The sequence below is a fragment of the Panthera tigris genome, chromosome E1 (genome assembly GCF_018350195.1).
Source record: "Panthera tigris isolate Pti1 chromosome E1, P.tigris_Pti1_mat1.1, whole genome shotgun sequence".
Taxonomy (NCBI): Eukaryota; Metazoa; Chordata; class Mammalia; order Carnivora; family Felidae; genus Panthera; species Panthera tigris.
This window is the reverse complement of record NC_056673.1, coordinates 13,904,144-13,917,906: the sequence shown is the minus strand read 5'-3', so window position 1 is coordinate 13,917,906 and position 13,763 is coordinate 13,904,144. Positions and strand designations below refer to the sequence as shown.

The 13,763-nt window shown below is 51.7% G+C and overlaps 1 protein-coding gene across 5 annotated transcripts in view; it reads left to right on the top strand.

The window, feature by feature from the left end:
- RAP1GAP2 (RAP1 GTPase activating protein 2) overlaps nt 1-13,763 on the top strand; it is a 191,696-nt gene that overhangs the window by 73,389 nt on the left and 104,544 nt on the right. The window lies entirely within an intron of this gene.

The window sequence follows — 13,763 nt, the reverse complement described above, 5'->3', positions numbered from 1 at the left end:
CTGCCTCCCTTGGGAGCTGGCTTTTGAGCTTTGGGCATTAGCTCTGTTTATGTGGCTTGGGACAACTGGAGGAGAATCCCAGGGCACTGCCGTGTGGCCCGGGGCCTTGTCAGGCCTCAGAGGCTCTGACCCAGATACGTGGGTGGGTGGCCCTCTGCTCACCTTCCGGTCCAGAGAGGGACCGAGAAAGGACAGGCAGGGGGCCAGAGATCACTAACCTTTGAGCGGTGGCAAAGCCAGACGGTCTGCTGCAGTCACCCCTGGCCTGTGGGCTTCTTGGCCGACTGGACCTCTGCCTGTTCTCCTCTCTCCAGGGAGAGCGTGGGGACTGGAGGTCAGATTTGCTGGGGGGGGGGGGGGGGCACCTCCGCCCAATGATGGCTCATTGTGTTCCCAGCTACGCAGGTGAACCTTGCAGCAGCAGCAGGTGCTACCCTGACAAGCACACGGCCATGTCCTTGGCCATGTCCTTTGCTCTGCCGAGGGAATTTATTGTTCAGCACCGTGGGAGGTGTGGGGGGTTGCAAGGGGCACACTAGGTGTCCTCCTCAGGAGCTTGGAGTTTGCACTGCAAGTGAGAACCCTGCTCACAGGGCTGGACCCTGATGGAACAGGGAAGGTGAAGTTCAGCCAGTCCATGTTTTGCTGCCCAAAGGCGGAGGGGGCAGGGAGTGGTGGTGGTGTAGAGGGGCTGCAGCTGTCTTCGCTTTTATTCTTTGCTTTGGTGGCCTGTTCATTCACTTGGTGCATGAACGGGATAGCTCGGACCGCAGATTGTGGAGTCAGACTTCTTGAGTTTAGAGTTCTGGGTTCCCTCCAAGAACTGGCTGTGTTTCCCAAGCCTCAGCTGACTCATTTATGTAGATGAAAACATCTCCTTGTCCTGATCATCCTCACAGAATTGTGCTTGGCAGAGAAGGTGATAAGAAACCTCATCAGTGTAATTATTATGCAAATGTAAGGTCTTAGTTTTTGAGGGCCTGCAGTGAAGGAATGTGGCCCTGGGCCCCGTGGGCGTGGGTGGGCTGACAACGACGACGACGTGGCCCCTGCCTTCAGAGCGTATATAGCTACCATGCCGGCCTGCAACTAGACACATTTCATGGGGGATCTGGCTGGAAGGTTCTCATCATGTTTTCTCATGGGGCACTGGCCCAGCATGGCCCTCAAGCTCTTCAATTCATTCAACAAATAGTGACTGAGTGGCCACGGGAGCCAGGCAATGTTTAGGCGCACGCTGGGGGCCAGCAAAGGGCCCGGGTGCCCCCCAAGTCTTGAAGATGTGCCCGCCTCCTCTAGCAGAAGGAGGCTCTGTGTCCTCTACATCCTGCCTCACGCTCTCAGGTTCTGAGTCCACGGGCTTCAGCGGCGCTCATTGGCTGGATGATTTTTGTGGCTGGTCTAGATGTGGCCTCTTCCTGTCACTCTTTGGTCTGGCCAGCTGGGGCAGAGAGTAGATCTGGGAGGGGGTGACAGAGTCCCTGGGCAGGGGCCTTTAATTCTCAGTGGCCCCAGCTGCCTGTGGAGGCCGACCTCGTGCCTCCTGGGGAGAATAATGCCATTTCCGTGGACAGACCCTTCCAGTGTTACTGACGTTGATGCATCAGCTTGTCACTTAAGTGACCAGGGCAGCTGGAAATGATGCAGCAGGGGGGCCAAAGCAGCAGCCTCTCCTCAGCCCCGATTCCCTGTGGCAGGTGCTGGGCCTGCTCCCTGAGGCCTCGCGTGCTCTGACTTGATGGGTTGCAGGAAGCAGATGTGGCAAGGCCCTTCCCCACACCCAGACTCCTTCATTAGATGCCTCTGGATTCTTTGAATTTTCTTCCCCCAATGAGTATGTAATGATATTTATAATAAAAATGTACAATTCAGAAATAGAGTGATGGCCTCTCACTCAGTGATGTCCTTTTTAAAAAAAATATTTATTTTTGAGAGAGCACAAGTGGGGAAGGGGCAGAGAGAGGGGGACAGAGGATCTGAAGCCAGCTCCATGCTGACAGCAGTGAGCCTGATGCGGGGCTCGAACCCACGAACTGCAGGATCTTAACCCGAGCTGAAGTTAGATGCTCAACCGACTGAGCCGCCCAGGTGCCCCTCAGTAATGTCCTTTGAAATAATCCAGGATAGGTTATTTGTATTTAAAAGATATTTCTGTAGGGAGTTAGCAAATGAAAAGCAGCTTTCTCTTGAAAAAAACCCAAGAACCAAAATAACTCATGTCAGGCTGTCTTCCCAAGCAGGATATCTTTTGGGCATCACGTTGGTCTAGGAGGAAACCCTCAAGGCTCTTGAACTACTCTTTTCCCAACAGAGTTTAGCCAATGATTCCAGTGTCTGAGCCGCCAGCTCTCAGAGACCAGGGCTACTGCGGTGGGGAGCCATTTAGAACTTGCCACCCAGGGTCCCTTAGAATCCTAGCTTTGCCACTTACTTGCTGTAGGACCTTCCACTTAACCTCTCTAAGCCTCAGTTTTTTTATGTGTAAAATGGGAGCATGGTTCTGTACCTCCTTCATAGGGTTGTAGAAAAGATTAAATGAAATAATGCTTGTCAAGAGCTTTACATTGTACTACATGAATATTAGCTAGGATTATGATGAGGATGAGGAAGTACGGATATTTTTATTATCTTTACCATCCACGTCCAGAGGAGTAATCCAAGATCAAGGGAGTGACATGAGCTTAGACCAAACTAGCGGGGAATGGGTTTACTCTGCCTCTGCCTCTTGAGCAGGAAGTTGAGGTCAAAGTAACAATCTGGTCTACTCAGCCAAATTGCAGTGGAGGTAACACTGGCCTGTCCCATGCTGCTCTTTTAGCCCTCCAGCTCTCAGGGTCTGTGAGCTCCTCATTTTGTTTATCCACTGTTTAGTTCATTCAGTACCGGTCACTATGCTGGGGGCTGGCCTGGCAGGCAGGGTTCATGTCAGAGACCAGGGAAGCGGCCTGGACAGGGGCAGCCCATCAAGGCCCTCTGTTCTCACTGAGTCAGGAGGTGAGCCTGGCCAGGGGAGTGAGTTTCTGTTCATTACTTGGAGATCTTGGTTATCCAGTGTGCTCTGGGTTGCCAAGTTCTTTTTCTGAACCTTCCAGTCATACCACACTGCAAGGGTCATGCCTGTTTTCCAGTGTGTTCCTGGAGGCATGCATAGTTATCTTGTCCTTCCTTTCCTAATGTCCCGGGGAAAGAAGCTAATGCTAGGAGGAGGCAAGAGGGCTGATATCACAGGTTTGGTTCATCGGCATTAGATTCTGGAGGTTGGATTGGAGCATGTTGGTAAGGTGAGATCGCAGCCCTGACCCCCTGGGCTGAGTCAGCTATGCTTGGTTGCTTGGCTGCAGGTGGACCCCTTGCCCTGGCCATTCATCTCCCAGTGATGTACCATGGTCACACACAGGAAAGGGCGAGAATGAAAAGGGGCCACGTGCTCTGTCTCAGTGTTGGAAAACAGCTCCAAGCATTTGTCTTTCTAATGAACGAAGCTTTCAGAGATTGGGAATAGCATTATTCATTGAAAAGACTACATATTTACCCTGAAATTCTATGGTCTGTCTCCACCGAGACTCAGTTGTTTGTGCCAGTGATGAAACTCTATAACTGGCATGTTCCTGAGTAATAACATATTCAGAAGAGTTAAGAGTTAAGAGGCAGAGTCTGGGAGTGTGGTGGAGTGATAGCTTAGCGAGGTGAGCCCAAGTCCGGCAGATAGTTGGGTGGTTCCTTAACATGGATGGTTTAACACACACCTATGCTGGGCATGAGGATGTGGGGCTTTTTCTCTCCTGGGGTCTACTAGGAATTCTGCCAAGACTTGGGACCACGTAGTAAGCAGTGTATCCTTATGTTAGCCTCATTTTTTGGTTCAATAGTCGAGCTTTACTTACTATGATTGTGTAAGAATCGCTTATTGTCGAGCCAAGGAGGGCACTATAATTATGTTTCCTTTCTTGTAGAAGCTTTTATTTTTCCCGGAGTTAGTGATTAATGCGTTTCTTCCATTAGCATAGTTTTCTGTGTACTTATTTTTGTTTTTCTGTTTTACTATTTTTATTTATTGTCATAATTCCTTGAGTAGTCTTTTTTTTTTTTGTACCAAGAGTTTGCACCTATTAGATATCCTGTTAGTTCCGTTCTTTTCATCAGGAGGCTTCACTTCCAGAGCCCTCTATCCCCTACTGCACCTGTTATGGTAAAAGGATAGCCATTTTATTAGGCACAAAATCTGTAGGTTAGAATTTCAGGTAGGGCACATCAAAGGTGGATGGCTCATCTCTGCTTCACAATGCCTGAGACCTCATCCTGGATGGCTCAGATGGCTGGAGATGGCTGGGATGCTCAGCTGGGGCCATACGTCTGGGGCCTCAGTTCTGGCTTGGTTCCTAGATTTCTCTTGTCGCATCTGCTGCGGCTGAAATGTCCCAAATGGTTTCTTCACGTGTGTGGTGTGGACTGGATGTCTGGAACATCTGGAATTTGGCTGGTATCTGTATCTCCATGTGGCTGGCCATAGGAAGGTAGTCTCAGGATAGTTGGACTTCTTACATGCTGGCTGTTTTCCCTAGAGTAAATGTTCCTAGAGATCGAGGTGGAAGCTTCAAGGGTTCCTGTGACTCAGCCTTGGAAGAAGTTAAGTAGTGTTATTTCTGTCCCATTCTGTTGTTCCAAACTGAGTTACAGGGCCAGCACAGGTTCAAGGCAAGGGGAGGTACACGGGCATCCGCATCAAGAGATATGCTCATCAGGAAGCCAACTTTGGAGACTAGCTACCACAACTCTCTTTCTTATCCGTTACTTCTTCCTGGAACCATTTTTGGTCAGGTATTGGATCCTCTCATGTTTTTATCTTTATCTTTTCTTTTTCATTTTCCACATCTTTGTCTTCTTGTTCTTTTTTGGGAACTTTGACTTAGTCTTCACATCATGTTTTTATTTTCTAAGATCTCTTTCTCTCCTGATCATTCCATTTTTTTATAGCATTCTCTCCTTGTGTCATGGATACAAAATCTTGTCTTATCTCTCTGGGGATATTACTTTATAGTAGTGTTTTGGGGTCCCCATTGATTCCTTACATTGTCTGTTACCTTCGGGTTCCTCTTGATTATTTTGACATCTCTCTCTGATGCTGGAGTCTTTCCTCAAATGTCTGGCCATCCTTGGCTGTCTCTCTGTACCCAAGAGTGAGGCACTAGGAAGTGGATTGGGAACTGTGTGCTTGGGCTGGCGTGCCACCTGGGAGCTTCCATGCAGGGTGATGATTAGGTAGCAAACTGCCCTTTCCATTGGAGTCCAGATGTCTTTTCTCAGGGATTGTTGCTCAGTTTCTTATGGTGGTGAGGGTTGGGAAGGTCATCTGGCAGCTGAGGAAGTGACAGGTTGGGAGGCTGTCCAAAGGCTCTGTGTCTTAAGTATCAAACACTCCGCTGGGGTCATTCCAGCCCATCTTCCAGGCACAAGCCATCTTTTATAGGCTGGATTTTCCTCTTCTGTTACATTTGCTCTTGTCATTTCACACTTAAAAAAAAAAACTGTTATTTTAAGGGGCTTTAGAAGAAGCAAAATAAATGCAGGTAATCAGTCTGATATGTTCATCATGGAAGTTTCAACAGAGACAGATATAGTCTGTCTCTACTTCTATGTTCGTATCCATATCCATATTTATATCTATCTCTCCTAAAAGAAGTGAGAGAGAACTACTTAAAAATTATTTTTTGTTAGGGTGCCTGGGTGGCTCAGTCAGTTAAGCATCCATCTTTGGCTCAGGTCATGATCTCATGATTCGTGGGTTCAAGCCCTGTGTCAGGCTCTGTGCTGACAGCTCAGAGCCTGGAGCCTGCTTCGGATTATGTATCTCCCTCTGTCTCTCTGCGCCTCCCCTGCTCACGCTCTGTCTCTCTGTGTCTTTCAAGAATAAACATTAAAAAAAATATTTTTTGTTGTGATGCATGCCATACATCTAAACTGAATTATGCAGTAAGCCCCCACGTACTTGGCATCCAGGTCATGAAATACTAACAGGCTGGGAAAATGCTGATATTCTGTGCTTTTGTGGCTCCATGGTTTGTGATATTGGTTCTGAAGCTATCTGAGGCCATGACCCTGTGAGCTGGCCATCTTTGCCCTGACCATGATGTGGCTCCTTCAGCTGAGGCCAGACGGTGCCAAGCAGAGTGGCTGAGCGCTGAGGCTGAGCACGTGAGGGAAGCTGTTTCCAGGTGATCCAGCGTGTTTAGTCTGGATGACACACGTACCCGCACCTCTCTTCTCCTCACTCCTGACTCTCTGCTAAGGCTTCTGTACTTTCCTGATCCCTCCTGGGTTTCCCAGGACCCCCTGACTTGCGGTGTGTCCAGAATGAACGCTTTATCATCTGCCTTTCACAAACCTAGTTCTTCTCCTCAGATGTGTCATGTTCGAAGCACCCATCACTTGGTTTTCTGACACCCAGCCTTTTAGCTTCTCTTCTTCCTACTGTATCACTAAATGACCTTTTTTTTTTTAAAAGTTTATTTATTTTTGAGAGAGAGAGCGAGCTAGCGAGCATGGGGGAGGGGCAAAAAGAGAGGGGGGCTGAGGATCTGTGCTGACATCAGACAGCCCAGTGTGGGGCTCGAATTCACAAACTGTGAAATCATGACCTGAGCCCAAGTCAGAAGCTTCACTGACTGAGCCACCCAGGTGTCCCCCAACACCCAAATTTCTGACTCCGTGACTCTCGGGCCCACACCACACCCCTCAGAGTCTGCGCTTACTCATGTGTGAGCCGTACGGCGTCAGTCAGTCCTAAAAGTTGTCTGTTGGGTAAGGCTTTTCCCAGGAGTGTGGAGATGTGCCTGTGTGTGTAGGCTGGTCCATCAGCTCTGAGACGTAATACAGGAGGCTCACTTGTCCCTAACCAGGGGCCATAGCCGGGTCTCCAGGGCGGGGTCACCCTCCTGTCCTGTTCCTCCTGGTGCCTGTCCTTTCTCTTACCCCTGGCCCAGTCGAGGGATTCAGGGCCCTCCTTGCCATCCTCAACACATCTGGAGAGAAGCCAGCGTGTTCTTTGAAGCTACAGGCACGAAGTATCACCCAGAACTCCCCTTGGTCCCATGTGTAGCCCCCTTTCATTGCCCAGGGTGTGGCCTATTCACCTCCTGTGCTGCCCTGGGTTCTGCTGTCAGTGCATTCCTTATGGGGGACCCACAGACCCCGTGGATGGACCCCTGATGCTCATGCCTTTTTTTTTTTTTTTTTTTTTTTAATAAGCTCTATGCCCAACATGGGGTTGGAACTCATGACTCCGAGATCAAGAGTCGCATGCTCTGGGACACCTGGCTGACCCGGTTGGTAGACCGTGCAACTGTTGGTCTTGGGGTCTTGGGGTCATGAGTTCAAGCCCCACATTGGCTGTGGAGATTTGTTTTAAATATCTTAAAAAAATAAAAAGAGTTGTATGCTCTACCAACTGAGCCAGCCAGGCACCCCGACATTCATGCTTTATAAATATGTGTCTCTAAACCAGCTGTGCCTCCTGATAGGTCCTTCCTGAGATGTGACCTGCTCACTTTTTGCACACTCGTGCTGAGGTGATTTGGGAACTGCGCTCTCTGGAGAACAGGAGAGAGGCTGCCTGTGGGATTTGGGCACCTCCCCTTGCCTCTCCAGGCCTCGATGTCCTTGTCAGTGTGATTAGGCTGTTGAATGGTTTCTAATGGTTTCTCCCAGGGCTGCTGGTCTGTGTCCATGAACCCCAGGATTGGGTGTGCATGGTGGGGGCGGGGGTTTGCCATTTTGCATCCTTGGGGAATTTTGAGTCATCAAAGGTCCAGAGTTGGGGTCCGAATCTCCAGGAACCAATTAGAGTGTGCACGGGGATGGGACATGACACCAGAGTCAACCATGCCAGATGCTTCCAGGTGAGCAGTGCCTGCTCTTCTCAAGGGGAACCGGTGGGGCACTGGGACTCACTCCCTTCGCCTGCTGGCACCTCTCACTCCCGAATCCTGTGCCCCCTTGTGTCCCCTCGCCTCCCCGCCAGCCCCGTGGGGCTCTGTTCTTCTCCGCTTCCACATCGGCCCCAGCACAGGACAGACATTAACTCCCTCACCTCTCCGTCTGTCCCTTTGGGGCTTGGAATCAAGCCATGCGCATGTGCCAAGAGCCTGGTGGCCCCCACACAGTGGCTGGGCTCTCCTGTCCCTGCCTCCCAAGCTTAGGGTCCAAAGTACGTGGGCATCCGAGTTCCCCCAGGTTTGAAGCTGTCCCTGCCTCCTCTCTGTGCTCGGATTCACTTTCTGCCTTGACCCCCCTCCCCTGCACCCACTCCCTCCCCCCTCATTTGATGGCCGCCTTGGCAACAACGACAGTGGCCAGGTATCATGTTTTTGCTGTGTGCCAGGCACTGTGCTAAGTTCTTTACAGGCTTATTCAGGCCACTGGTGAGGTGGGTATAGTTACACCATTTTACAGATGTGGAAACTGAGGGGCATGGAGGTGAAGTGACCTGACCAGGGTCACATAGCTAATCGGTAAGGCTGGAATTCAAATCCAGGCTTGTTGGGCCATAAAGCCGGTGCTTTTGATCTTACTGTACACACTGCCCACCTGCCTTGCTTGAGGCCAGAGCCTGGTTCTCTCTACTCCATCCAGCCTGCTGCCCGGGTGACTGGCCATGCCTGCACGGAGCCTCTCAAGGTGCTTCCAACCATGGGGATGCCCCAGCACTGCTTGCTGCCAGAATGAGGGTTATGTGATTGTGTGCTGGGTCTGGGGTCTCTGTAGCCGGCAAGGCAGACTCCTCTGGGTATGGACCTCAGCCTGCACCCAGCCTGGTGTCCCCTGCTCATCCGTCCCCCTGGCCCGCCTTACCCAGGGACCATATAAGTATCTGCCACCATAAAAACTGTCAAGACACTAGCCCTCGAGGAGTTGAACACAATTTTCTGAGTCCTGTTCAGGGAACGGGCGTTGGGAGTTAGCCCGCCCATTCTGCAGATGAGAAAGCAGAGAGACTGAGACTTTGAGGTTCAGCTCGTCAGGCTTCTAATTCTTCTTTCCTCTTATTGTGTCTGATTCTTACGATGATTTCTCATGAATCTTTTATATTATGTTATTTCCTATTGTTTATGGTTTAGTTGGTTGTATAGGATGGGGAAAAGTGATCAGCTAGAACTCAGAAGATCTCTCCAAATCAGTGACAGTGCAGGTACTCCTGAGGGCTGGGAGTGGGGACGAAGGGCGTGGCTGGGATCCCAGTCAGTGTCTGAAGCATTGCCGCACAGGCAGAGCTTGCACAGCCCGGGGCCCTGCGGGCACCAAAGGGCAGCCGGAGAGGACAGTAAGCAGAAGTGACAGAACTAGAGTCCAGTTAGCCCCTTCTCTCTTGTTCGTTTTTAAAAATTCAGTTTTAATCTACATGCCATAACATTCACCCTTTTATACCCAATGCTTTTTAGTGTATTGACAAAGTTGTACAACTGTCACCAGCATGTAGTTCCAGAACATTTTTATCACTTTGGAAAGAAACTCCCCGTTCCTCTCCATTCTCTGTCTGCCCCTGGTGACTGCTAGTCTACTTTCTGTCTCTGGATGTGCCTGTTTTGGACATTTCACGTAAATGGAATCATAATAACGTGGCCTCTTGTGTCTGGCGTCTTTTCACGTAGCGTAATGTTTCCGAAGCTCATCCACGCTGTGGCATAGGTCAGTACTTTGTTCCTTTTTATGGCTGAATAATACTCCATCCACAGACCACATTTTGTTTATTCATTCATTGCGTGCGGACATGGGGTTCTTTCCACCTTTTGGCTGTTGTGAATGGTATGCCTCATTCCTTTTTGGTTGCGTTTTCCCGGGAAGCTTCTTATAGTGGCCAACTGTCTGCATTCCTTTAGCTTGGCTATTTGGAAAACGGGAGAAAACCCAGCCAAGCATGGCTGGGTGGCTGGGGACCTGGTGGGGTGAGAGATGCAGAGGGGGTTTGTGGGTTTGGGAGAACTCTCTTCCGGAGGAAGGCTTAAACCTGGCCCCAGAGCCATCTGCTGATAGGTGAAAGGTTTTCCTGTTGATTATTAACCAGTGGTTATGCTCCTGAGAGTAGTTCCCTGGGGCTAGCATGGGTGCTTATTTGAGATGCCAGAAATGTTTTCAGAGACATTAAACAGTCCTGGACCCTCACTTCTCTCTGTCTACTCGGAGACCAGATCACCATTTTCTGGGTTATAGTAACAATAAATATGATGAAAATAACAATAGTCTACGTTTGTATAGGATTTTATGTTTTATTTCACGGCCATTACATTTAATTCCTCAGAACATCATCACCCCCATCTTTGCAGATGTGGAGAAGTGAGGTAACCTACCCAAGGTCATGCAGTGGGGTGGTGGGTGGAGCCAGACTGGAACCTGGGAGTCCCTTGATCCCTAGTGGAGGGCACTTTCATAGAAGTGTGGGGGACATGGCGGCTGCAGTGGCCTCAAATGGTCTAGGGTAGAGAAATCGAAGCTGGATAGGGAGGAGCTGGAGGCCAGGGTACTGTAAGTAGGGCCCCCACCTGGGGTGTGTCCAGTGCCCTGTGAACAGTCCCATCTGGTGACCCATCTCCTGGCTTTCTCAGCTTCTCCCAAAGGCTCTCTGATCACTTCCTCCAGAGGTTTGCATTTGGCTAAAGCCAGCCAGGCCCTCTCCCAGCTGCCCCAGGATCGCCCATGCTTCTGGGGAAGGAATCCCAGAGCAGAGACCCTCAGTGGCAGATGGTTTTGGGGCAGAGGGATGCTGAGTGGGTAGCACCTCCAGGACCCCCGGAGGCTGGAGGAGGCCCCTGACCCTCACATTCCTGCCTGTTTTACCACCTTTCTCTTTTAGCTGTCTGTATGATCTTCTTCCTCCCTTGTCTGCCGCCTCTCTGTTCTCCCCGGTGCCCCCGCCGCCCCATGGGTCCCATGTCATCAGAGCTGTGTATGAGCATTCATCTGGCTTGGCCAGTGAGGCAGTTTCAGACTCAGTGCCGTGATAATGTCAGGATCACCGTGGGTCACAAGAAAGATGTTATAAGTAATAGTAAGGATACCACCTCTGCTAATAATTTGCCTTATGCTTCTAATAAATGAGAGCCGACTGAAGGTTATCTCTTGGTGTAATCGTGTCACTTTCACCGACTTATGTATGATTTGTTTGCCAGTTCTCTCGGCTGGAATGGCGCTGAGCACCGAAGTTCTTACTCGTCTTATCACAGTACCAGCTGGTGACTGGGCTGGGCCTGGCTGTCCCTGGGAGGGTGGCTCCCAAACGAATGTCCTTGGTTGTGAGGGCGGGGGCAGGACGAGGTTGAGCCCAGCTGACTATGGCTGGGGTGATGACGCCGAAGCAGGGATTTCATCGTCTTTGTTTTTGGTCCTCCAATTACAAGGCCGAGGCTAGCACCTGGGACTTGGGTAGCACATTTGTCTCCCGGGGCTGCTGTAACCAAGTGCCACGGACCTGCACCTTAAGACAACAAACCTTTGTTGTCTCTATTCTGGAGGCTAGAAGTCCAAAATCAAGGTGTCAGAGGGGCCTGCTCCTTCTGCAGCCTCTGGGGTAGACTCCTTCCTTGCCTCCTACAGCTTCTGGCGGTGGCTGGCAACCCTCGGTGTTCCCGCCGCCTCTTTCCAGTCTCTGCCACTATTGTCATGTGGCGTTCTCCCTGTGTCTGTGTCTTCACATGGCCACCTTCTCCTCTCGTAAGGACACCAGCCAGATTGAATTAAGGGACGGCCCTGATGATCTCTTGATTACATCTCCAAATAAGGACACATTCATGGGGCCTGGAGGTTAGGACTTCAGCATATTGTTTGGGGGGGACGTGATTCAACCCATAAGAGGCGGTTGGCTCTTGATTAAGTACCTTTGGCTCCTCGGAGTTGAGCGTGGGGAAGGGGACACACGTCCCCTCCCCTCCCATAGGCCACTTGAGCCGTCTATATATACCGATCAGTGAAGGGTCGATTTGCAGCCAAGGTCCTGGGTGTACTCTGAGTTCGGATCTTTCTGAGAGCAGCAGTCTTGCCTTCTACCTACCCAGGCATCACATCTGGTATCTCGGAAGAGCCCAGAACTGGTGCAAAGCTGCTAGCCCCTGGTGCCCATTCCTGCTCCAGCACTTTCCAGGCTCCAGACATCATTCAGGAAATCCTTCTGGCTGGAAGACGCCCTGTGTTCCCCACAAATTGTCCTCACCACTCCCTGGAGACTGGTCCCAGGGGCTTATTCCAGCATCCAGGGAAAACGGGCTGGTGCAGGGAAGGCGGGCTCAGCCCAGGGAGCGTTGGGGGCAGTGGTCCTTTGCCTGAGACTCAGGGACCTTGAGTAATAATCACATCTGCTCTGGTCCCATGGGAGGGGACGTTGAGTACCTTAGGGAGAGAAGTGGACAGTGTGACTGTGTATCTGAGCGTCCTTTGACCAGCTGACCTGCCAGTGTTGCCCTCCTCTGGGATTAGTGTGTCTGGAGAGCCAGGACTGCTGTCAGGCAAGTTTGCCACAGCTCCCTCCAGGGGACTAGTCCAGAGGTCCTCAGCTAACCCCCTGCACAGCCCTGTAGACTTTGGGTAGGGGGCTTGCCTCCTCTGCCTTCCTTGCATGCTTCTTCCTCCTTGGCTGCCAGGCCCCAAGGGGAGCAGCCCTTGTCCATTCTCACCTGAGGGGACCCGAGGGTGGTGCCCCCATCCTTGATCATCTCCCTCCCGCCACTCCCTTTCCCCCACCGTGGCTCTCAGAGGCTGGGCCCATTGAGGACGGAGCAGAGGCTGCAGGGGAAAAGGCAGAGTGACCGGAGGGGGTGAGTCTGTGCTGGGACGCAGCTCTGTGGGGTCCACAGGCAGGTGAGGGCCAGAGCAGCTGGGCTGGACCCCACGCCGGTTCCAGGCCATAACGGGGAGGCAGTGGCTCTGAGAGGTGGAAGGAGCCTCATGCATTCCTCACGTGTGTGTGTGTGCGTGTGTGCATGCACACACGTACATGTGCTGAGTCGTGGCCCTGCTGGTTCTTGGGCCGGTTATAGTCTGGACTCGGAGGGAGGGGGTCCCCCACCTTTCCTGCCCTCAGAGAGAGACTGGGTTCAGGAAGACAGGAGGGGCAAGGCAGACGGAGGATCAGAAAGGGGGATTGACAGGCTGAGGTCAATGGGGTCATATGGATCCTCTGCCAAGACGTTCACGCGGTCTCCTTCCCTGGTTGCCTAGATGAGGATGAGGCATGGCCAGCTGCGGGGGCAGGCAGGGGTCGTGCCGGGGAGACAGGGCCCCGTGGCACCTGGCCTGTCTTCTTTTAGGTTGGGCCTGCCCTGTGGGCTGAGGGGAGCCAGGCTGGGGTGGTGTGTGGGTCTCAGGGCAAGGGCTGCCTCTGGAAAGGCAGGTAGGCCAGGCTCTGTGGGGAGGCCGGGCCTCTCTCATGAAGGAGGCTTGGGGTTGGGGCTGTGATCCCCGTTGGCGAGATGTGGGCTGCAAAGTACAAGAAGCATTCTGTCAAGGTGGCAGTGGGGGTCCTTTGGTCATTTAAGTGTGACCCAGGTGTCAGGCTGACTCTCTTGGCTGCTTCAGGGTGGAGCTCTAGAGAAGGAGACGGCAGCAGAGTTGGGAGCTTTGATGGCTCAGCCTGGTCTTCTTGGGCTTGTCATATCCTCACCTCTCGCTGCTGTCCCGGGAGATAGCCAGGGCACGTCCAGGACACCATAGTCCCTCGTCTGGGGCTCCCCCAGGTTCTGCCCAGCTGGCCCTGTTGCATAATCAATCGTTGCTCCGGAGAC